Below are 26,417 nucleotides of genomic sequence, written 5' to 3' on the forward strand. Positions count from 1 at the left end.
TAAAATTACTTTAAAATTACTGTATCTCAGTGAATGTTTGACATATTAATATGAAAATTGGTACACCTACATTTTAGGATATGAGGATTCAGAAAAACCGGTCTCTGCAAAAGGGGCGTCATGGACCTAACGCCCCTTTTGCACCTAACTCCTCATTTTCAATCTTTCATTTCTGTCTTACGTTTCATGTCACTCTCGGCCTGCGCATTCTCGAGCAACCAGGGATCGCTTACGCTTTACAGAGGCGGAGCCAGCAATTTGGCAACACTGGGCTTCCTTCATTTAAACCTATGTTAAATAATCGAGTCTTGTAGGAGCTTTGGCCCTCCTATGAATCGATACATTTCCAGTTGTTTAAATGGGGAATATTTCCTAATGTTGCCAATTTGTTGGATCCGCCAATGACGCACTATGACATTGCGAGTTTGCAGTAATTTTCACTAAAAACCAGCGCATCCGCGGTAATTTTCAAAAAATTAAATGCGGTCGCATTATTTAATGCTTTTGCAGTGAGTTTCTCAAAAATTTTACGCATCTGTAGTATTTTTTTTAAAAAATTCAACACTTGAGTAGTAATTATCTAAATAAAATTCAACATTCACGCAAGACTTTTCCCACCAATTTAACACTTCCTGCTCACTATTATTGAAGACTCGCGTGTTTGCTTTAATTTGCACAAAATGTCAACATCCTTCTCTTAAATTTTTGTGAAAATCAATGCGATGAGCGTCCACTGTTCAGAATAAAATTGATTTTTTATTCGTTTGACCAAATGTTCGGTTCAAGTAACTGAAATTTTTTATCACTTCTTTCAACCTCAATAGTTCCGTTATATGAATCGAACGTTCGATTACACGAACTGAAAGTTGGGTTTGACGAACCAAATAGTTTGGATTTTATAAAACGCCATGTTTCTCCTTCATTTTGTGGGTATGCAATTTTATCTTCTCTGAGGTCAAAATAGTTGTATCACGTGTTTCGTCTCATCCAACTTTCCTACTCATTCGTTAAAGTCGCTGAGTTAGCCAACAAGAGTTAACGCTCTCCTTCATTTCGTGGATATGCAATTTTACCCACTTGAAAGTCGGAATAGTTGCATCACAAGTTTCGCCCTATCCAACTTTTCTACCCTTACGTTAAAGTCTCTAAGTCAGCCGAAAAGAGTTCACGTTCTCCTTCATTTTTTTTGATATGCAATATTACCTGATTGGGCGTCGGAATAGTTGCATCGCATGTTTCGCCCCATCCGACTTTTCTACCCTTGCGTTAAAGTCTCTGAGTCAGCCAAAAGTCTTACGCGTTAACGTTTCGCAAGGCCATTCCAGCTGTATGACGCACAGTGGATCGAGTCAATCAGCTGGTCGGACATGAAACTTTGGACTAAAACTGCAAATTTTGATGTTATTTCGTCACATTCTAAATTTCAAGGGGTGCTTGAAGAGGACAATTTTACGAGAGAATCAATGAAACCACTTTTAGAACCTCAAAATTTTGTATTAATTGAGTTATGAGCTTTTCAAGTTTCCAAATTTTGTCCGACCACGCTTATTGACTCGATCTACTACTACTGACGCTTTTCGCCTCATCCAACTTTTCGACTCTGACATTTATTAACATTTCTGAGTCAGTGGAAAAGAGATCAAGTTCTTTTTCATTCTTGTGAATGCACGAGAAAGTTTTGTTGCTTCATGATAATTAAATTATTGCACAACGAAGTGCTCATCCAAACATTCATCAGTAATCATATGAGGAATTTTATGTTCAAAATTAAGTTGCTTAGCAATCTTCATCCATTAGACATCGCCGACAAAATTATTTTAAAATCACCAGAGTAAATGTAGGTGATCGCAAAACAAACAAACAAGCGAGTCAGCTTTATTTTCTTTTATAGTAATGCTTTTCCTCAAACATCAATATAACCATTACATCTCGACACTTTTTCCTTGCATTCCTTCTCAGTTCAAAGACTCTGGGGATCATCTCAACTAACATTCCTGCAGCATTCCTTATTTTGCACCGGACGTGTTGCCACGCATAATTTTTAGGCGTCAATTTTTCACCGAAGAATGCACCGCTCGTATAATTTGAGAATTTATACGTATAATATCTTTTTTTTAAGATTCATTTTTTGTGTTTCCGTTCCAAATTTTTCTCACGGTGCCAGTAACGAGTTAGTAAGTGTCGCATTTGGTTGTCGTAATTGGGGTTTCCTCCATTTAAATGAATTAAAAACAATCGATTCTTGGTGAGGCAGCTTGTCTCACCTAAATCGAGATTTGTAATCGATTTAAATGAAGAAAAAACATGCAAAAGTGCCACTGCTTGGAGCTCACTGTCTTCAGAGTCCTGTTTGCGGATGATCGTAGAATACCCAACACTTACAATTCAGTTTTTTTTATCGTTTGATACTTTTGTTTACTGACGGCTTCTCATTTCATCCGTGAAATCTTCCGTCTTAAATCATCGGGGCGTTGACGTTTCATGTACTGAGAGCAAGATAATCCATGCATTTGGGCTGAATCTAACGGTGCTGAAGTAAGCTATCATACAGCAAATAATTCGCTTGTCCAGACTGAAATCGATACTCTCCCGATTAAGCCATTCGAAATGTTGAGTTTAGCTCATCTCTAACGGCCCTGATTGGTCAATAAACCGAGGTCAAAGTACGATAAAAAATCCGAAAATTAGCTGGCGAATGCAAAAACGGACGCCAAAAACATATCGCATTGACAGCGGTTAATTATAAAATTATGTTCCGTGATTGAATGATTCGTCAGTACGTAAAGATTGTATTGACCACTGTTTTCAGATAATTGTAGAAACATCGTTCGTGACATTAGTTTCCCCATGTAGATGAGTGCTTTTACCAATGCGCCAGAAATCGTACTTCCTAATTGTAAAATTTTTACTTTTGCTACCACGTCTTAGCACTTATTATTCACATCAACACGAAATAATGGTACTATATTTTCCGATTAAAAACTACTATTTCTAGCTCATTTTAGAAGTAATACGTAACATTAGTTTTCTATTCAGATAAGTGATTTTACGAGTAAATCAGGAGGAGCAGTCATTCCTGATGGCAAAATGGAGTCCAGCAGTGATCTTCAGTAGTGACGCGATTAGAGGCTGTTAATGAAAAGACCCGTGTGAGGTTTCCTGAAGAGGGTTGACGTTATTGGTCATTTCCTTTTCGATCTGCAAACATGAACTAAAACAACGCGATTTTCCAGTTTCCACGAATAATTAGAAGTTTTTACCATAGGATCCCAAGCTTGCATAATTCCTTACCACTCCTCCGCCAGGGTTCACCGGGGTAGTCGCTCATCTATGATCCGATATCAAACCTCCAGGGCGAATAAGAGGGTTAGAGAAGGCCCGGTTTGAGACGCGTGGTTTTAAAGATTTACCTTTAAGGTGATTCGTCAAGCTCAAGTGACGTGGTTGAGCTGGCGTGCGATATATCGCATCGATTAGGTCAAAAATCTCGGCAGATTTTACATTTTTAGCCAAAAAAAGGACGATAGCCCCTGCGCAAGATCCTAAAGAATCATTCTAAGCCCAAAAATTGGCAAAATTCAGAGAAATTAAAGCAGAATAGTGTTGGGGAAAAAACCTCACATTCGATACAGAAATCGATAGCTGAATCGAATGCGAGGTTTTTTTCCAAACACTATTCTGCTTTCATTTCTCTGAATTTTGCAAATTTTTGGGTAAAGAATGATTCTAGGCTCCTGCGCAGGGGCTATCGTCCTTTTTTTTTGCTAAAAATTCAAAATCTGCCGAGATTGTTGACCTAATCGATGCGATGTATCGCATGCCAGTTCAACCACGTCACTTGAGCTTGACGAATCACCTTAAAGTTTATTCAGTTTGCAGCCTCGCAGTTGAGCCTCTTGTCCCCAACTTCGGACTCAGCGTTAAACACGAAGAGAACTCGACGGTTTTCCCCTTCAGAGTTTCAACATCACATGAGCGGTTCCGCGCTAATCTAATAGTGTTATCGGGCGCTGGTAACGCAAAGCGATGCTGCGCGCGCACGTCTCGCGTGGAAATGATCCGCTCCGAAATGCAAAACACGCGCCGCGCCGGCGAAAGTGACAATCTAACGCCCGCCGCGCCGCCGCAACGCGCGTTTCCTGGTCGCCGGCGCCCCCCCCCCCCCCCCAAGCGCCCGCGAAATGCCCATTTATTCGCTCGTTGCACGGTATGTCTTTCAAAAAATCGATCATTCAACGAAGTGACTTAACCGCACAATCGATGGTGCTTCGCTGAGTTTGCCGCCTTACTCAGCACCCGAGTGTGATGTCATAACGAATCGCCGGGGAAAATACTTCGGTGGCGAGTGGAGTCCATGCAACGAGGTCTTGAGATTAGCGGCCCGATAGATTTCTACACGGGGTGCGAGTTTAAGAGCCGTGAGGTATGTTTCTCCTTTAATCCTGACGCTATATGAATCAGTGAGTTCGAAAACAAACCAACTCGGGAAAAAATTGTTCAGGAACCACCTCAAACTGCGCAGCGGGCGATAAAGTTAGTTTAAGAAAAACCTTTTTGGTGCCTAAGGACAAGTACTTAGAGACTTCGTACAGCACCAAGTTGAAATCGATGCACCATGTTTGATGACAGAGAATTAAGCGTTTAAAAATTTCTGAGTTGTTGTGTTTTCGTTCTCAACGACTTTCAGATACTGATTTTTCATAGTCTGCCCTGAAAAATTCATATTTTTCGACCTGAATAACGCTTGAATATTTATATAACTTGTTGGTACAAGGTAAACTGAACCGAAAAAAGAAAACCGCATAATCGGATGGTCACCCGTTTCCTTGAAATGGTCAAAAATTGGTATTTCCAATGAAATACTTCGATTCTTCCCTTTTTCCGCCGCTGATTCGAGCACTTCCGATTGCAATTTCGAAATTTCCTTTTGCGTGCAGATGCGTCTATCCATAAGTGTTACTAAACCGTAAAAAAGTGAAAATCGAAAAAAACCCGAGTTTGTGTGTTTTTGAACTCACTGATTCGCAATGAACGTCATAAAGCTCTCGATAAAGTGTAGAATCAACAGAGAGGAGAGATATAAGGGATTTCAGTGTATATCAGAATCAGTAATTTCTAAGAATTCTACTAATTCCTAAGTGGACTCCTAAGATGTTTTGGCCACTTTACATCTTGTTGGATGAGATAACGGCACGATGTATTCAATATCCAGGTAAAAAGTATGAAATTCACATCTCAGCCCTTATGGGCCAAATTAAGACCTGAGGTAACAAATGGATCAAACCTTTTTTCAGTATCTGAAATAACGGAACGCTCTTTCAACTCAAAGCAACGCGGAGAACAATGGAGAAACGTACGAAGTTGGGTTCGGACCCTACATGCAACTATTTTAACTCTGCGGTAGGCCGGGTTGCATATACTCGATTTTGCGGGCGAAATCTGAGATCTAGCCACGACCCACGCGCACTCGCGATGTGCGGCTCTCACAATACTGCCGTGCTAAGGAAGAACGCCGTATGAACATTCGAGAGTTGCCAAATTTACTTCGATAAAATGTTCTTTTCTGAGGAAAGTTATGAATATTTTTCCATGACATTTTCAGGACTTTTTGGTGAAATTGCGAGCAAAATTATCTGGAAAATTTGAAGGAAAATATTCGTATGTTTACCAGGAAATTCGTGTTTAATCAAGGAAAATTTGGCAACGCCTGAAGGCTCATACGGCGTTCTTCCTTAGTGCGACAGAATCGGTAAGAAACCAATTCATTTGGGCAAGCATTGTGATTCTTTGCTCTCGACGTTATTAAGGTCCAGTTACACGATCGAATCGAGCCTCTCATTGGTCGCATACTCACCTCAGGTCTTTTTCCACCGATCAGAGCTTCAGTTTGATGGCTCAATTTGATCGTAACTGAACCTCTAGGTGCGCAAATCCCAAAACTTAGCACCACACCACTGTGGCTCTCCATCATTTAACCAGCTCGCAGTAACACTAATCCATGATTCGTGAAGTCACCACGGCGAATCTCCGTTGACACAGGTATCGATTACATCATACTCGATCCAAACAATGTAACCTCTTCAAATACAATCGATGGCGATACCCATCGCACAGAGGGTACCGTTCTCGGAATCGGCTCCGAATTATTCGACAACTTATCGCCAGCACCGAATTTTCCGGCGATCATGACCATTGTGCGCCGGTGTCGGGACGTGGTGCGATCATCGTCGCCCGAGAAAGTAGAACTGTCAATCGCCCCCCCCCTCCTCCTCTCTTCTCCTCTCAACGAGCTCGTTACCGTTTGTCAGTGAAAGTAATAAATCGGTCGTTTAGGTAATACTGCCGTGCTGAGGAAAAACGCCGTATGAGCCTCCAGGCGTTGTCGAATTTTCTTCGATAAAACACGAATTCCCTGGTAAAACTATGAATATTTCTCTTCCAATTTTACGGAGAATATTCTTTGTATATTGATCGAAAGTCCCTGAAAATTTCAAGGAAAAATATTCATAATTTTCCTCATAAATGAACATTTTAACAAAGGAAATTTGGCAACTCTCGAATGTTCATACGGCGTTCTTCCTTAGCGCGGTAGAATAGCGATTCGCACTTTAATTTTTCACAATACCCGCCGCTCGCCACTTCCTGAGTCCGACAGCCGCACTGCCACGCTAAGGTAAAACGCCGTATGAGCCTTCAGACGTTGCCTTTCCTTTGACTGATCACGGATTTTCGGGAAATTTTACAAATATTTTCCGTCCAGTTTTACAGAGAATTGTGTTCCTAATTTATCTTAAGTATCCGAAAATTTCAAGATAAAATATTCAGGACTGTCAAAAATTCATTTTTGACGAGAGAAAATTTGGCAACTCTCGGATGTTCATACGACGTTCTTCCTTAGTGGCATAGCACAGTCCACCATTGTATCGGAAATAGAACCAGAGCTATTGGGAATAAAACAAATCCTTGTGGTTTTTTTGGTTTCGTTTTTTTTTTTACTCGAAAGGCGAGTTAAGGCCCTCCACCGTTAACTTTGGCGATGGTGAAAACTAGAGTACTTGTAAAGGGAGAGAACGGACATGACGGTAATTTTGAGGTTAGGTCATTGAGCTTTTAGGGCTCGAAAAAGCAGTCAACCTATGAATTCACAAAGTAATTAGAGCCCATTGCTGTACAGAAAAATTTTAGGTGAAACTAGATCATTTCAGAAAATTTCATGAGAAATATTGGTTTGTTTCGTCTTGTACAATTTCTTTCTATCAAAGGAGATTTCTATCGCAATCTCAAAAACGAAGAAAAATCGCAAAAACTGAAAGAAAATTGCAGAATAATCACGAATCCATAGTTCCTGATAAGTCGACGCAGTCAGATGACTCGCTAACAGATAGACGTTTTAGAGTTTAGAGACCTGCAAAAATTTTTTGGAAACAATTGAAAAATCTTGTATCATCCTGTCCATATCTATGGAAAATCCTGATTCAAAAAGGGTACCTTCTTCAGAGCAATATTACAAATGATGGACTACATTTTGCAGGAAGGCACTTCTATTTCTGGCTCATTCTCAAAAGCACCTATATGCATTAGGAAACGAATGACACATATGTTGCTCTAAAATAAGTCAGAAACGCTCATATACTTCAGTGAAAAATGCAGTCCAAATGCGATGATCCAATGCTGGAAAAGGGAACCTTTACTCTTTACCTGAGACAAGCTCTACCTATCTCTATATTTGCGTTAGTTGCAAATAGGGGCGTAATTATTGAAGGCAACGGAAGGAAGTAGAAGGTTTCCCTTCCTACATTTTAAATGTAATCCAAATTATCATAAATTTAGATCAATTTCAGAATTATTTGTGAGGATTTGCCTGCTCATTCACGGAATATTAACCTTCATTTTTAAGCTTTTATACCCCTAAGATTTCGTACAAATGACCTCCATGACCATCGAGTGTGGGACATTTGAGCATAAAAATTTACTCACAATCAGTCAGACTTAAAAAGGAAATTTTAGAGAAACACTTCATTTTAAACGCTTCCGCCTCCGACCGCAAGGGAAGAGTAAGAGGGGTCATTGCTCCGCCCGCTATTTCTCGTCGAGTGTGAAATTTTCCTCCGGCGCTCTCCAGTCGGCGGTCTAGAGAAGTGAATAATCTGTAGGACCTTTGACCTTTTTAGACGCCACGTTTGTTTGATTTTCAACCGGCTCGTGGCGGGCGGAATCCATATTTCTCCGCTCGATTTAAACAACTCCTTGATCCGGGAAAAAAGTTCGGAGTCCTATCACGATTAAACACCGAGCATATAGATTTCATCGAAAATCATTGCATAATATTTAAACGCGCCCCGTCGAGATCGGGATCGACGTGTTTTCAGGTACCGTTCATGAAAGACGTCAGCGGGCTGATTGTTGAAATTATTAGACAAAGCTATAGACAAAAAAGACAATGGGGGAACACTGAAAAAAAATTCTCGGCGTTCTTACCAGGGTCCGTTGATACCTTTACCATCTCACTTTTTTACCAATTATTGGTAATTTTACTAAGACAGACTGGTAAACTTATACCTAAAAACCGGTATTTTTACTGTTTTTTTCAGGTAAGAATACCACTTTTATTGGTAATCAATTCCCGGTAACTTTGCCATTTTATCTCGGTAATTATACCGTAGTCGATAAAAAATATTAGCGTTTTTACCAAGGTCCAGTAAAATTACCGAGAAAGTTCAATAATTTTACCGAGATTTCTCGGTAAAATTACCACTTCCCTAAATGGTAATGTTACCAAGAAAAAACTGGGATCAAATAGAACCCTGAATTCTTGGTAATTTTACCCTTTTCTTAGTGAATACACCGAGATTTTTTTTTCAGTGAATGGTGCGATCCTATTGGTTGAAATGGGCGGTGCTTAATTATTGACAAAGGGATTACATGATGGACTGACTAAATAGTCAGATAGATTGCATAGATTTCTTCCTGGGACAAATCCCATGAAACGTTCCGTGGAGATAGGGCCTTACTCTACCAGCAACTACCCAGGTGAGCCGATTATTGAAATTGATAGACAGATTAATGGACAAAGAAGACATAAGGAGTATGGAGCGATCCTAATCGTCGAAACGGGTGGTTGTTATAGATTAAAGGGAAATCGATAGACTAACTATAGAATCTCTCGTGGGTTACCTTTAGTCAGTCTATATCTGCCTCCTTTGTCCATTGCAACCACCCGCTTCCACCAATAGGATCCCTCCATATACCTTTTGTCTTCTTTGTCTACGGCTTTGTACATGAATTTCAATAAACAGTCCGCTAGCACTCAAGATGGTTGTGGTTCAAGTTTGTTAGACGATATGTTTTCCAATTACTTGTGGTAGCGCAAGGTAGCACCCTAATAAATTAGCTTACTAATCCAAATGTTGCAATACTATTCCAACTAGAGTTGCGTTACTACCACAATTAATTAGAAATGCCTGTATCATTCAGTAAATTGGTGCAGAGACACAATTTTAGGGGATAACCCCTAATAGCACTTCTTTTCGTGACCCTTATTTAAAAGGAGGATGGGAGGGTGGACAGGACTTGTAGAGCGATTTTATCGACTTGGGTTGAAAAATTGCCTTTTAAATTTCGACGGATAACTTTTCACTGTCTTCGCGGATAATTTTAGTCGTCAAATTGTTTTAAAAACAAATAATCAATAATTAATAATTCATGAAAAAGCAACCAACGTGACGTCTGCAATCTCTGGGAATAAGGTCAGAAAATCAAAATAAATGCCCTTTGTAATCGCTGGAAGAATTTTCTCTCGATAATCCTTTAATGCACAGCAAGCGCCCCCCCCCCCCCCCCCATACCTGCTGTCCTTTCGTCTCCGGCCGATCTTTGAGAATCGGGGCGAAAGCGTAAAATACGCCGGATTTTTTCCTGGTTGTGAAATTACGCTAATTGGAAGGAATGGCGGCATTTTACCGAGCAGTTCCAGTCGTGAATCCTGGCCGAAGCGCACAAATCAAACCAAATTGAGGTTAGCACCACCGTACTAAGCAAGAAACCCATAACTCCTGCGGAGATCTCAAGCGGATACGAGGTTTTCGCCTAGGAGTGGCATTCGATGCGCCGTGAAGAGGTGATTTATTAGGTCAAGACAAGGAGGACTCAGAACCGACTACCGAATTTCACGTTGATTGCTGACTGTCGGTTGCATCACTCGGGTCTCGAAATGATGATCGATTTATGGTGAGTCGCGAATTATGAGGGAGCCGCTAGCCACCCGCTGAGCTGCAAGAGGAGACTATGCACCTGCGAATCAGTCCGGTCTTGTTGCCAAACCGTAAGAGAATTAAGTTTTTTTTTCTTTTTTTTTCTGTCGCACTAGGTGGTTTTAAAATTTCTAAACAGACACCCAGATCCGCAGAAATTTTTCTTAACAACAAAACTGTACAAGAAAAAATTGGAAGTTTTGAAGTTTACTGAAACGAGAGAAATTATTGAATGAACCAATCAATTTTGCTATGGAGAGACATAGAGATAGGTTTGTAAAAATTGGAAAGTATTGTCATGGTTGTGGCCTCCTAAGACCTGCAAGTTCGAAATACGTCGTCTCTAATACGAAAAAAACGTAATTCCATTCCGAGGTTGCAGAATTGACCCGAGCGTACGACCGTGCGATTTCTGATTGAAATTTTGCTGATTCTGTGTCTGGTCGGAGGAAAATTCAGGGAAATTTTCATAAAAAAATTCGCAACGTTTTCTAAATATTCCAGCGGTAATTTTGTAACGTAAAAATGCAGTTACGTTCTTTCGTCTGGGGAATGACGAATTTTGAGGGTGCGTCAGTCCTAAGTTCATTATCACTTTTTCACACCGCTAAAAATTAGTTGCCTTCAGGCGAATTAAATTTGATTTCTCGCTCAGCAAGTTGCTCATCAGTCATCACCAGGCGGGAAATTGCGTTGACCTCTGATTTTACTCGATAAAAATTTGTTGTACGGCGACAGCGCGGTGTTTCGAAAATGTACACTCCTAGAAATTCATCCGTTAAATTCTGTGACGGAGTTCGCACAGCGCCCCAAATCCCTAGTTATATGAGTGTGGAGCGGAATCCATACAGGCCCGAATTTCACTCATCGAGTTTTAACAGTGCTGTGTGTGATTGGCGCCCGGCATAGGCGGATCCAGATACATCGAGGGGGGGGGGGGGGGGGGGGGTTCCAGATTGGAAGTCCGGAGCCACCACGCCCCGAAAATTTTCAAAATTTTAAAACATCCAACATGCAGTTTGCGTAAATTTCATCATGAATAATCACCAAATGGACGAATTTATGCCCAGGAACTATAAAGGAACTAAAAGGAACTATATGCATAGGGTTTGCGTGAGACTTAGTTCCTTTTAGCATAAATACATCCAATTATAAGTTTCCCTCCTTCTTTATTCCTCCGTTCCTACATTCTCTCTTCCCTCTCTTTCCTTCATCCTTTTTTGCGGGCGAACAAGGGAGGGGCGCACTCTCCTAGTCCCATCTGGATCCACCTACGTCCCTTCGGGCTGATTATTGAAATTGATAGACAAAGCGATAGACAAAGAAGACACAGGGAGTATGGAGCTATCCGATTGGTTGAAATGGGTGGTACCTATAGACTAAGGGAGAAAATGACTGACTAACCGTCGGGTCTCTCGTGGTTTGCCGTTAGTTAGTCTATTATACAGCCTGCCTTCGTCCATTGCAACCACTCGCTTCCACCAATGAATCACGGACAGTAGGTCTACGAAAAAAAGGTCTACTCAAAAAACGTGTCCATTTTTTGGTCTACAGTCAAAATTTTTACAATTAAGAAGTCTATTTTTAGAATGCCTGAGAAAGTAAATGTCTACATATAACGCGTCTATTAAAGGAAAATGAACACACGATGATTTTTCTCCATACACAACTAAATAAGTAACTGATGTGAGTTCATACTACCTATTCCATTCAGAAGTGAACTCTCTGAGTATGGACTTTTTTTAGAAGGCATTTTTATTTGTAGACATTTTCGTAGTGGACTTTTTAGTTCTAGACATTGTAAATGTAGACCAAAGAATGTAGACTTTCTGCTCGTGGACATTTTTGCCGTAGAACTTGTGCCTGCATACCCCACCAATAGGATCCCATCCATATCCCTTTTTTCTTCTTTGTCTATAGCTTTGTCTATCGATTTCAATTATCGGCCCACTGGGTTAAATCCTTTGAGAATCTAATTTCTGACGTCACGGCCGAATGAGTGGATGACTTTGTCCATCGCAATCACCCCCTTCCACCAATGGGATCCCATTCATATCATATCCCTTTTTTCTTCTTTGTCTATAGCTTTGTCTATCGATTTCAATAATCAGCCCGCCGGGTTGAATCCTTTGAGAATCTAATTTCTGACGTCACGGCCGAATGAGTGGATGACTTTGTCCATCGCAACCACCCGCTTCCACCAATAGGATCCGATCCATATCCCTTTTTCTTCCTTGCCTATAGCTTTGTCTATCAATTTCAATAATCGGCCCGCCGGGTTGAATCCTTTGAGAATCTAATCTCTGACGTCACGGCCGAACGAGTGGATGACGTCTTGAGGTAGTCCTCGCTCGAGTTCCTGCCCGATCTGGCAACGCGCGGGGGGCGGGGGCGGACGGGGGAGGAGACATGGGACGAGTCGGTGCGGGCCCGCCATGTACTCGGAGCCGAAGTGGAACAAGGTCTCGAAAACGTGGAGGGGGCGCCGACCCCCGACGAGGGGGCCCTCCCCCCGGGGCCCCGCGACACGGACACTTCTGCACACCTGTTACATATCACACTTGAGCATCGATCAATTACTCTCTCGATTTGAGCCGGGCGCGGATCAACGGTGATTTGAGGATTTTACGCCACTATCATTACAGTTATTACTGCCGACCTACGGAAAAATGACGTATAGACCTTGAGACGTTGCCGAATTTATCCTCATAAAAACTCTAATTTTTATACAATTAATGTACAGTATCTGCCGTGCTCAGCAAGAACGCAATAAATCCATCAAGATTTTCTCTCGTTTTTTGGAACTTAACACTTTATAAATATAAACCGTTTTACCCATGCACCTTAAATTTTCAGGTTAAATTTTGATAGTATTTGCTAAGATGAATGAAATTTCCCATTTTCTTAAATGACTCAAATTTCCCATTCTCTTAAATGAATAAAATTTCCCATTTTCTTGAATGAATAAAATTTCCCATTTCCTTGTGTTTTGTTTTGTCCAATATTCAGTTAAAAAAATACATTTTACCGCAAAAGGGGCTTTTTTGCAACACGCCTAGAGAGTAAAATGGAGGGGGTAGCGCACTTCTCAGGCGTTAGGGGTTTCACGTTACTCTTATGATTTAGGGTAAGATTCTCCCTAAATAAATATTTTATGAGAATAAATTTGGCCGTGTGGAATGTTCATACGTCGTTTTTCAACAGTACGGCGGATTACGATTTACGACTCGTAGGATTGCCGCGGCGGATGGCCGTGGTCGGAATTGGGCCCGGTTTATGATGAGCGGCCGTTACTCGATCAAGCTCTCGTTAAAGTCGGTGACGGTCGAGAGCAGACAAATTGGTAGTTCACACTTTTTCGGGGATAGAATTCGGCAGAGGTGATCTTGGAGGTCGATTACTATGATTGACGACACACGAAACCTCGTGTACATTTGCAATTATTGCGCACTGGTGGAATTTTGATTGGTGGCTTTTTGATTGGCGATGGTATGAGCTCGAATGTTAAATCGTCGTTTTACTGACCAAAGAACGTAACTATGTCGCAGGCAATTAGTCAAATCAGGCATTTTGTCAAATGCCCAAGCAAATAGTCAAATAATCTTATTTGCTCAAAATTCTGATTATTTTGCTAATTTTAGAGAAAATAGTTATTCTCTCAAGTTGATAAGGAGTTTCTGTGAAAGTTGGCATCATACAATTGTAAATAAATTAAATCTAGTCCTTGAACGAGCTTTCATCTCGGGATTTTCAGCATGTCATGTAATACAGACTTTTTAAAATTCTGAAAGTTAAAATATACGAGGAGCATTTGGAGGGCAAAATACAAGATAAGTTGGCAGTTTCGATGAATTATTCCTTTCAAAACAATGGAAACTTAATAGTTCCTCGTCAAAAACGCACAAGTCTTTGTGAATCATCAAAAGACTATCTGCCTAGGCATTTGATGAAAATGAAATGCCTGATTTGACCATTTGCCTGCGACAACTACATTTTAATGTTGCCAGTGTCCCACGTGCAAATTGCATTTGTATTGAGAGAATTTTGGGAATTTACAACTGAAAATTTCACTAATTTTTCTTCTGATCTCATGTAAAAATCAGAAACAGTGAGAATTGAATTGTTTGAGTCAATTTTGCAACCATGTAACTGAGCTACGTTCCTTCGTGCAGGAATCGCCGAAATTTCATACCCCATCGAGCGAAGGTTCAGGAAGTTTGGCCTTCTTCTGAAAAATAAAATGGGTCTCCTCGTGAGTAAAGTTGACTCGACCCTCTTTATCAGGGTCTAATCGTGAACCTGATTCATAGATTCTTCATTTTGATTTCACATTCTAATTGCAAGTTTGCATTTGCTTTATGTCATATGCCCATCTATCAGTTTGCGGTTCAAGTTAGGGAATTCAGAATGTTTAATAGTAAGTTTTTTGATAAAATCTGAATCTCTATTTCAGTATCGGAAATAACGGAACGCTCTTTCAACTTAAAGCAACAAGGAGAACAATGGAGGAGCGTACGAAGTTGGGTTCGGACCCTACATGCAACTATTTTAACTCTGCAGTAGGCCGGGTTGCATATACTCGATTTTGCGGGCGAAATTTGAGATCTGGCCACGACCCACGCGCACTCGCGATGTGCGGCTCTCACAATCTCCCGATCGACAATATGCCTAACATACTGCCGATGATACATGTCGAACCCTTCGATATGTATCAAAGTACTTCAGATGTCTGACCCGTACCTCGGCAGTTGGACCTCAAGTTTTTAGATACGTGGTCCGGAAACTTCAGAGATCCATATGACCTCAACTTCGGGTCCCACGCACGAAGTTTTTTTCTCCGTGCCTTCGCGCTATGTTTAGCGTTCCAATGCACATGTTTTAAGCACATAAGCAACAATCGATTCATCTCTGACTCCTGCCAGGTGCAGTAAAGTTGAATCGTAAACAGAGACAAGAGACCCTCCACTAGTATCTTGGCCATTGTGGAAGCTTTTACTTTCGGGACTTCAGCATTCTACTGTTGACTTACCTACATGGTTGATGGTTAACAACGTGTTGGCAGTTTCGTTTTGCAAACAAGCCGATAATGGCCGACGGTTGGGAAACTTGTTTGGCTCATGACGTCAACCGAAGCTCATCATCGACCATGTAGGTAGGTCAACAGCCGAAATTAGGGTGATGACTGTTGCTCCCTAATAATTGTCCATAAGGAACTGTTGAATCCCCGAAAGTAAAATCTTCCACCTGTCGCTAGGAGGCCAGTGGAGGGTCTCTTGTCTCTGATCGTAAATTACAACAAAAAATGGTTTCATTTTGCAATTGCGGGCACTACAGTTTCAAACCCACCAGTGGCAGTTACACCGTTTCTGGAGTGAGTAAGAAGTTGTGGTTCCCAATTGCAAAATGCGGTTCAAATCGGAAAGGATGTCATGAGGATGTGACCGATGAGCTCGTCATATTCGCGAGTAACGTATCTGCACTTCCTTCGGCGATGCCCATGTCGATCAGCGTCGCGCTCATCCTAGCTTACGTCACACCTTGCGCCGATCAGGCCGTGCTGTCCATCAGCCCTGACTGCTAACACACCCAGATCGAGACTCGATTCATGGAAAGCTAGTTCAGCTGTTCAAACCTGGACGTCAACTTGAACTAGCGTACGCGGCCCGATCCACGTTGCCCGATTTCCTGAAAAAAAAAAAAAAAAACACGGGCCCTAAAAAGAGCACATGGGTAGCATTTAAGGTTAAGTCATAGAGATTTTAGGGTCAAAAAGGTAGCCAACCCACGGACTCAAATTATCCAGAATGATCTATAATTAAAATGTTTGCAACCCATTGTGTGCAAAGCACTTATTTGACTTGTTTCTGCACGAATTTCCTCATTTTCCCGGAAGGATGTTCATCTATGAACATTTTTCGGCCGTCTTGATTTGAGTTTGGAGTCTGAGGACTGGCAGGAACATTTTTCTAGTTTTTTTCGTGTCAGAAGGTTGGCTACCCTTTTTGGCCCTAAGAGCATCATATTTCAACATGTCCGCTCTCTCCCCACAAAGATGCTCTAGAATAGACTAGAGTACCTGTACGAGAGAGTAGTTGCGGACACGTCGAAAGATGGTGCACTTAGGGCCCAAAAGGGCAGCCAACCTTCTAACACAAAAATATCACTTTTGATCTTCAAATTCGAATGTCAAACCAAGATGGCCATAAATGAGTGTCCTGTTGCAAAAATGAGTGAATCTATGCATAAACTAAGTCAAATACGTGCTTTAAAACCGACGGGTCGTACAAATCGCAGTATCCAATCATTCTGGATAATTTGAATTCATAGGTTGGCTATCCTTTCGGGCCCTAAAGCCCCATGGCCTAAACTCAAAATTACCGACGCGCCCATACTCTCCCTTTATAGGTGCTTTAGGGGGAAAAAGCACTAAGAAATGACACGAACTTTATGCAAGAAGGTGGTGAATTTGTGCTGGGTCCACACCATTTCGCGGGGAAAACGAAGCCAAAAAGTTCCAAAACTTTCAATTAGAGTCAAACATTGTGAGTTTAAGTTTAGAGCTCAAAATTTTTACCCCTAATTGAAATTTTTGGAACTTTTCGGCTTTGTTTTACGGAATGGTGTGGACCCAGCACCATTTCATCATCTTGTTGCTGTAGTTGTAGGTATGACTCTTTCTCAGGACTAGAGTCCCTTTATACTGAGAGTCAAGACAACACCCCTCATGGAGTCACAAACGGGAATAAAGATTACAGAAATTGAACGTTTTTCGTAATCCTTGTTCGGCCCATTCTCAAATTCCTTTCTCCGTTCCTTCTCTCATTCCGTTTGTTCCTTGCCGAACCCTTAATTCCCTGGTCCATTCCAGATTATAATCTTTGCAATCGGTGAAAATGTAATCTTTATTCCCGTTTGTGACACAGTGAAGGCCTAAAATATGGGAACCAATCAGAAATGGATTCACGTTGTCTTGACTCTCAGTATAAAGGGACTCTAGTATAGGTATGACTCTTTCTCAGGACCGGTTAAATCCCAAAGAATCGACAACGGTGGATACTCAGCTGAGTCACGTGACCGCGGCACGGGCTGCGCAGACGACTCGGAGCCGCCGACCGGCCACCGGCCGCGACTGCCCCCCGGGGCCCGGGCGGCTGGGCCGGACCCCCCCCCCCCCCCCCCCCGCGACGATCGTCACCATCCGTTGACACACTTCAAATCCAAGATCGAAGAAATAAGAAAATGACCAACTTGCATTTGCCCACTCGACACCGCGCCTCTTGCCCCTCGCTCCTGGCCTGCACTCCCATGCTAAGGAAGAGCGTAGTATGAGCCTCCAGACGGTGTCAAATTTCCTTTAATATAATATGAGTCTCCAGGGATATCTATGAATTTTTTATCGAATTTTTCAGAGAGTTTTATCCGAGGTCAGAAATTTAGTGGCTTATTTGCCGGGGGGGGGGGGGGGGAGACCAGGGGGTCAAGACTCCTCCCGGAGCCCCAAAAAAGAGAGAAAAAAAGAAGAGAAATCAAGAGAGAGGAAGAAAAATCGGGTGGAGAGAGAACACGACGGATAACAGAATTTACTTTGGCAACATAATAATTTTATCAAAATTATTGAATGTAAGGAATTGGAGAGTCTACCTATCTCATTCTTTTTCAGGAAGTTAGTGGATTTTTTCCATCTCATACTTAAAACATAAAACTCCCCTTGGTCTTTTTTAAACAGTTTCCCATTTTTTAAGGTCTTTTTAGGGAGGTATAGTGGAGAGCTTCTTATCATTTTTCATGAGTGAAATTGTTAAAAAGTGGGGTTTTACGGGGTTAAAATCCTGAACATTTTCCGGGAGAGGCCCCCCGGTGGGAGGTTTGCCCCCCCCCTTCCAGAATCTTAACCTATGCCTACGCCACTGGGTCAGATCAAAATTTTCTGAAAATTTCCAGTGAAAATATTCATAACTCTCCTTAGAACTAAACATTTAGTCGGAGGAAATTTGGCAACTCTTGAATGTGCATACTTCATACGGGGTTTTTCCCGAGCACGACAAAACAGCTCATCTGATTGACCCAGAGACAGATGGCCTCCGTGTGAAATGCGATTTTTTTTCAGAATCGAATATTGGGATCATAAAGACTTTTTAGTTGTATATTGTCCCAACCTCCCCTCCTAAAAAATCCAAGCCCTCCAACACCCCCTTTAAATAAGAACGCGCGCTTTTTTCTAAGGTCAGAAAAGTGATCAGCGTAGCAAAGTACACGGTAGTGCCAATTTTCGATCATAACTGGCGTCACGATAGTACCATATTTTACAATACCCGAAACGTCCCGTCCAAATTACTTTTATTTACAGTCTGTACCCCGTGTTCCTCTCATTTCATTTACATATTTTGGGCTGATTAAATTGTTACCTATATTTTACAATACATGTAGGTCTTATTTATTAAGAACTACAATTTCTAGACCATCTGTAAATACGCTCATGTGCACAGGGGAACTAATGGTACATACGTTATTTCCGAACCGAGACAGGTATTATTATAGTTCCAAATTGTAAAATGCAGTCCAATTAAGAAAAAAACGTTTTTTTGGCCCAAACTTTGAAGAGCTGTAACTCTGATAGGAAAAACATTAAAAATCTCTATTTTGGGAAACTTCTGTTGCACGTGCGAGATATCACTCCTTTGGGCACGGGGGCACGGGCCGAACACCCCACCGCGAGACATCTGAATCGCTGCGGTGGTCCTCGCAATTTCGGGTGAGGTCGAGTGGGAGAAGAGTTGAGATGATGCTCTCTCATACCGAGAGGGAATAGAGAGGACTCAAACGGGCGTTTTAATGGTAAAAGGACCTATGTATCTACATGAAATAAATCAAAAAGAACGATCAAGCTTGAAAATCATATGTGTACATAGTTCTTTTTGATATAAGTAATTTATGCACGGTTCCTTTTAGAATACCAAATGAGAGAGAATAAGAGAAGGGAGAAAGGGGGAAAAAACACGATATAAATATTAACTGCATTCCGCTAAAATTAGCAGACCTGCCCGAGGAACAAACAGGAAATAAGTATGCTTATGTATAAGTGATTAAAAAAGATGTCTGCGGCCCGGTCATGGTCCCCGTAATATCTTCATTTATTCTTGTATAACGTTTAAGCATGACGTATCAGTTGGTAGCGTTCTCTTCTACATGTATAATAAAACTAACTACTGTCACCCCCTGGCATTTTGGGTGAAAATCTTCATATCATATCCCCAAGGAAAACTTCCAAAAAGGGGAGGGAGGTGGGATACACGATGGCTCCTGAAGACGCAGTTTGAATTCAGACCTATGAGCAATAGCGAAGGGCTTCAGGTATCCGGTAACATTTGTTAGAGGTGACTCACCAAATTCGAGAGCACCGAAAGGCCGACATGATGCTGATAAAACACCTGCAAAAACCATCCAAGGTTTAATTAAACTCTGTACCACTCATGTGATATTGTTTCTCCTACAGATATGATAAAGTTGCTCGCAGTAAGAGTCCCGCCTATAAACACAGTTTTGCCTGCAATATTGTCACAGTGATCGGGAAAATGTGAAACGAGAAAAGTTCAGTGTCACCCTCTAAGCTATATTAATTTTAATTTTCCCTTGTCCTCCGGCACCTCCGGGCTGATAATTGAAAGTGATAGACAAAACGATAGACAACGAAGATAGTAGGAAAATAGAGCGATCCTATCGATGGAAGTTATAATCGACAAAAGCGCTAATTATATACTAGACTAATCCACGGATAAAAACTCCATTGTTAATTCATCATTTCCCCCCTTCGTCTACAAGAACCACATGTTTTTATCAATGGGATTGCTTTATTTTCCCTTTTTTTCTTTGTCTATAGCTTTGTCTATCAATTTCAATAATCAGCCCACATGTGTCACTACTAGAACTTAAGACATTTTAAGATTCCACTCGGTCTCTTCGAGAGAGAAATTTTGAATCAATTTCGTGCACGATCTCGGAGACTTCAACGAAAGGGTAGAAAACTAGGCAAAATTCGCACAAGAAAGGATTCAGTGGCGATGCGTTAATTATTGAATATAGATTTATTCTCATTTGAATCTGCCGTAAGGAATCGATTATTAAGATGCTCGTTGCGAACGCCCTGTTTATCGACCCTTTCCTGCAGGTTTAAATGGCAGATCAATCGATACATCGCAAAGCACGCCGCGCCACTGAAAGGATTCTACAACCCGCTGAAAAATATTTTGACGAAGACTGATGAGGTTCAAAATTTACAATGTTGTCCGGCTCTCGCACTTAATTTTGAACAACTGGAAGTATGAGTGAGAAAGCAAGTTTGCCCTCAACTCGATGGTTGCAATTTGTGCAGCCCAGGAGTTGAAATAGTTGTATATCTTTATTTAAAATTTTTCATGCTTTGACAAAAATTTCACTAATGTAAGGAATTATTTCTGCTTTCAGGTGAGTTGTACCCTACCGATTTTGTTCAAGGAAGAGTTCGATTATGCTAGTAAGTCTAGGACTTTATCATCTTGGGTGTAAGTTTTTCTGATGAAAGTAGCAATTTTTGAGGGATATAAGCTATTGATGTTAAAACTACCATTCTTAAAGTAAAATTTTCCGTATTTAGCTCTTCTTTTTTTTTAAAATATTTCCTCTTGTAAAATGCTTTACAGCTTTTCAGTCCCCATGCACACTTATCATGGATGAAATGTTTATAGATCTCAATATTTAATTAAGGCGTATTTATGCGTTCGTGAGTGACCATTTTTCAGAGCGCGTAAGAGCCAATCATTTTTGTACGAATATCTATTTGTTTTGAAGTTCGTTTCTAAGGAATCCAATGTTTCCCCGAACAAATGAATAACATCTAACAATAGGGAACCAAACTTGATTACAGTATTGCATAAATCGAGTATCTCAATTTATATAAGCAAAAAGTGCCTATAAAATATAGCAAATATGTTTTAACCATTAAATTGATAATTTTACATAAAAACCATCGTGTAAATATTACTTTACATATGCATTACTTTTTTTTAAAGTGAAGAAGAAGTTGCTTGATTTTGAAACTACTTTGATATAGTTGCTTCACTTTGTTTTAGACAATACAAATTTATTGAAAATCCTGGCTGAATGAGTGCTATAATTTACGTTTCAACACCTGAATTTTTCCATGCACATTCACCTTCACCATATAATAATCACGAGCTCTAAGATTTTACATTTAGACATTAGGATAATCGAGATAAAGCTGGCAATTGTGAGAGAGAAATGCGTGACAGTATAAAGACAGGTGAGGCAGTGTGGACTTGTGGCGCACAGTGGATCGAGTCAATGAAATAGGTCGAACATGATTTTTCTAACTAAAATAGCAAAATTAGTCGTTAATTACGTGAAATTTTGAAGTTTGAGGGGAACTGTCTCTAGTAATTTTTACGAGAAAACCAATGGAGCCACTTTTCAGACCTCCACGTTTTGTAATAATGGAGTAACGAGCTTTTAAAGTTTCCAAATGTTGTCCGACTTTTCCCATTGACTTGTTGCCTTGTGCGGCGGAACAACCCAAACCCAATGACTAGTCACATTATCGAGCGCGCCCCTATTAATGCCACCTTTTATCAATTCAATTTGGCTTCTTGCTACGCGCACATCAAAGCCATGTTGCATGAAAACCCCTCAGATTTATTCTTCAATAGAAGTCTAAACAAAATTTCGCAAGTAATTTGTATTCATTTCGGCTATCAATTAGTTGGAGGCTTAGAATTCTGCCGTCCCCAGAAAAAACGCCAGTGGCGTGCGGCGTGATTTGCGATACATCGATTGATCTGCCGTTTAAACCTATGGAAAAGGATCGACTAACAGGGTGTTCGCAGCGAACATCTAAATAATCGATTTTTACCATAGGTTTGAATGGCATAACAATCGATACATCGCAATTCACGCCGCGCCACTGGAAAACGCCGTAACTACATTCCAGATGTGTTCAGCTTTTTACCGAGCAAATGTTTCGTTACCGAAAAACTAACGACCATTTATACCTCTTGGTTCCAAAAAAACTGTGGCATACCATCGAGAATTCAAAACAAAATGAAGCATTTTAATGATCAGGTCTATCGCGGAAAGAAATTAAATGTTGATTTAGCATTTATACTGTTAAAAAGATGTCCGATAAGTTTCAAATGCTGATTTTACATTTTAACAAATGCTAACGTAACTACGCCCACTGCAAAACGTACAAATTAAAATGTCATGTTAGCTCTTTTGTATTGTAAAATCAGCATTTGAAACTTGTCGGGCACCTTTCTAACAGTATAAATGCTAAATCAACTTTTAATTTTTTTCCATGTACTTATAGATTCCCAGTGGAGCAAAGATATCCACATTGTCCAGCAGCCACTATTAAGTTGTTTTACTCGTGAATCGCATCGGACCATAATTAGCTTTCTACGCCGGACCATTGTAGGGTTTGAATCCGAATAATTCCGTGACCTCGGCTTATTCTTAATATTAGTACTGTTGTAGACGTAGACGAAATTAATAAGAGAGGATGAGACGAACAGAAATAGCACGCAGAAAATCAGGAGTGTCCGTGTTTCGATCATCCAAGGTGACCGAATCAAAGATAATCCATGTCACCTCAGCCGGATTTTCAAGAGTCGAGGATCTGCGGGGTGATTATAAAAATTTTATGGCTCTTACATGGAGTGAACTTTGATGACCGAATCATCCTATTCAATAATGTGATTTATCGATCAAGGTTGCATCGTATCCTTATTGATTAAATTTCTGCCCGGTGTGGTTGCCTTAAAGCTGAAGTGCTAGTAAAGTGATTTGGCAGGAATAAAAAATTTGAAGTGCACCGCAGGATATAAGAAGAACTCGATGACTAATGAGCTTACCGCGGCAGTTTCCCGTTCATATTTGAATTTTATATGAGAAAATTTGTAAAGTCAAACGGGGACTTTTATCAGAAAATAATTTTTTAATATATTTATCGCTTCTTTAAAAAAAAATTGATTTTCGAAAGGTCTGATTCCCTGATTTCCTAACTTCCCCTCTAAATTGTCCAAAAATAACCCTGTACAAAGGACATTTTTCTGCAATCTTAGTAATATTTGTAATTTTTAACCCCCCCCCCTTTATTTAATAATATTTATAATCTTTAATCCGCCCCCTTTATTTGAGGGACATTCCCAACCGTGGACTTTCGTTTGAAAAAATTTCAGTCACGAAACTTCAAAGCGATTCAATTTGTGACCTAACATTCTTCCTTCTTTTTTTTACAAATGGCTGACAAGACTAATTAACTGTCAATATTTTCTAAAAGGACTTATTTGCACCATTAATGAATGAATTAATTAATTAATTAATGAAAATAAATGCGCATGCGCAAGAGTCTTCTCAAAAAATATTGATGAATAATTTTTCTTTCCACCGAGAAAAGTGACGCGATTCATTATATCAGACGCCCATTTACGAGTTTAGTAAATCTGAGAAAAATCATCGCAAATTGGCGACATCGAATGTTGGTGCCGGTAACCCCACCTTGCGCACCTGAATGATCGGAGGGAGGTCCCCCCAATTTATGACTCCCCCCTCCCTCCCTCGTGCTCCACCTTGGAAGCGGTTCAATGGATTAGTCATTAGTAATTACACGCAGCAAACTCAATTACGATTTGCAACGCCGCCTCGCGTTTAATACTCCTTCTAAGTGACCACCGGACCCATACATCAGATTTGTTGCCATATTATGCGACAAAAACTGATCTTACAATATACTGAATTTTATGGTTTTTAGACGCATGAATGAGCAGTAAGATAGTAAGAAAATCGAATGGCTGCACTAAATAGTATGAGAATTGAATGGGGCATTTGCATAAGAAACTTTTATTGCTTCATCTGAGGGTGCTTTATAAGCTTGGTTTTCAGTATCGTTTATTATTTCTTATGGGAAATTTTAGAAAATTAAGAATGAGAAAATGTTCCGCATTGTGACGTCATAATGTCACTCCTCTAACGCAAGAGCGTCTCTCGATTTCCACGTGTGAGTCCTCTTCTCCATATAACTCTATGGTTTATAGGGCCCATGCCCATGTGGAAACAGGGAAACGCCCTTATGTCAGGGAAGCGACAATGAGGCAGAATTTTCAAAAACTGTATGGGAAAAACTGGAGTCCTCAAGAAAACTTTGGTCCTTAAAGCATTATAATGGAGAATTAGTAGGTGTTTGAAATTTGAAGAATGTTAAAGTGGAAACTACAGTGCGAACTTATATAGGTCTCTAAATTGAATAATCCTGGAGGGATATACGAGAAAATAACTTAACCCGCTAAAACGCATGTGTTAAAATTGGAAATTCCGTCTAATGACATCAAGAGGGTGTATACATTTTCTCAATTTTAAATCCATTTTTCTAGAATATCCCATAAACAAAATAAAAAAAGGAAACTAATAAAAAAATATTAATTGTGTGTAAACAGGGATTTATTATTAGGAGTAGTAGGTATATTTCGAATATAAGTCGTGTGGTGAAAAGTAACTTCAAACCTCTTTGCCGCGCCTCCAATCGGACTACATTTTGCGGTCAGGAACTGGACCGCGTTTAACAGAAAGGAACCAAGTCACATCAGCTATTGCCAAATTTAATCGGCTAATCAAAATTTGTACATGAAAACAGTTGTGCGGATTTCCGTGCAAATCTCAGTGAATTTTCTCCATAGTACGAAGCAAATTCCTTAACATTTTCAAAGGGATCCGCACAAACGTTTTCTCGTAAAAAATTAAATTGCACAGTTAAAATGGCAATAGCTGATGTGGCTTGGTTCCTTTCTGTTAAACGCGGTCCAACTATAGTTTATGACTCAGTTCAGAAACAACATATGCACAATTAGCTTCCCTATGCATACAAGTTTTTCCACTGACGAGCCAAAAATTGTCCGTTCTAATTGCAAAATGTGGTCCAATTAGATGTTACTTGGCTCCTTCTTGCGAGACTCGGGTCAATTGGGTTCCAGCGGGCCGATTATTGAAACTGATGGACAAAGCGATAGACAAAGAAGACATAGGGATTATGGAGCGATCCTATTGGTTGACATGGCTGGTTCTCATAGACTAAGAAAGAAAATGATCGACTAACTGTCGGGTCTTTAGTAGGTTGCCGTTAGTTAGTCCATTACCTACCTCCTATGTCCATTGCCACCACCTGCTTCCACCAATAGGATCCCTCCAAATCCCTTGTGTCGTCTTTGTCTATAGCTTTAACTATAAGTTTCAATAATCGGCCCGCTGATCGACGATGCTATCTAAGGAAGAACCTGCGGGCTACTCGATGGGTCTCCATCGAAAGCTTTCAAATTGACCTTGATCGATTAAGAGCACTTTAAGGTCACCGGATAACACAGCGATAAGGCTTTAAATCGCCCGGGTGGGTTGGCAACACTTAAAGGGGTTATCCGGACGAGTTACAAAGTGGTCTTCTGCGCTGCCGTGCTAAGGAAGAACGTCGTATAAACATCCGAGAGTTGCCAACTTTCCTTCGATAAAATGTTTACTTTGGAGGAAAGTTATGAATATTTTCCCTTGAAACTTTCAGGAACTTTAGGTGAAATTTCGAGCAAAATTATATGAAAAATTGGAAGAAAAATATTCATAGGTTTACCGGGGATTTCGTGTTTTATTAATTGAAATTTGGCAACGCCTGAAGGTTCATACGGCGTTTTCCCTTGCGGTCGCCCGTGGCCGCCCTTGCGACACCGCCGATCGGCCGACCAGGAGCCGCAATGTAGCTGCACTTGTGCAAGTGACATGCAGAGGGACATGGATAAACATCGACGTTGTCACCCAGTATCGAGAAACTGCTCCTACCGATTGGTGAAGAGCGGTTCGAGATTTTCGACGAAAGGTGACAGCACCGGCAGATCCAATTCAACCGTGTTTCGCGAGCACGAATCGATATCGTCGCTCGATTTTGATGCGATTGCCAACTTTGGCGGACCGAACCGTGTCGAGTTTCTATGTTTGAGTGTCCGGTCTAGATGATTACATACATATTAGCCGCTTTCATAGCGCTTTTTGTCGCTCTGAGACACCCAGCCGCCAAAGTCCCCTATCCTTCCAAAATCCCTCAGGGAGTTGGCACTCCCTCATTTCCTCCACACGGAGAAA

At 40.7% G+C, this 26,417-nt stretch overlaps 1 protein-coding gene and 1 long non-coding RNA gene across 4 annotated transcripts in view; both read left to right on the forward strand.

The window, feature by feature from the left end:
* Positions 1-21,963, forward strand: part of LOC140225235 (uncharacterized) — a 31,673-nt gene extending 9,710 nt beyond the window's left edge. The window contains exon 2 of the long non-coding RNA XR_011900380.1: positions 20,712-21,963. This is a non-coding gene — a long non-coding RNA (uncharacterized lncRNA). The remainder of the gene's footprint in view (positions 1-20,711) is intronic.
* Positions 1-26,417, forward strand: part of LOC109033947 (uncharacterized) — a 142,547-nt gene that overhangs the window by 47,463 nt on the left and 68,667 nt on the right. The window lies entirely within an intron of this gene.

This window comes from Bemisia tabaci, chromosome 8 (assembly GCF_918797505.1).
Source record: "Bemisia tabaci chromosome 8, PGI_BMITA_v3".
NCBI classification, from domain to species: domain Eukaryota; kingdom Metazoa; phylum Arthropoda; class Insecta; order Hemiptera; family Aleyrodidae; genus Bemisia; species Bemisia tabaci.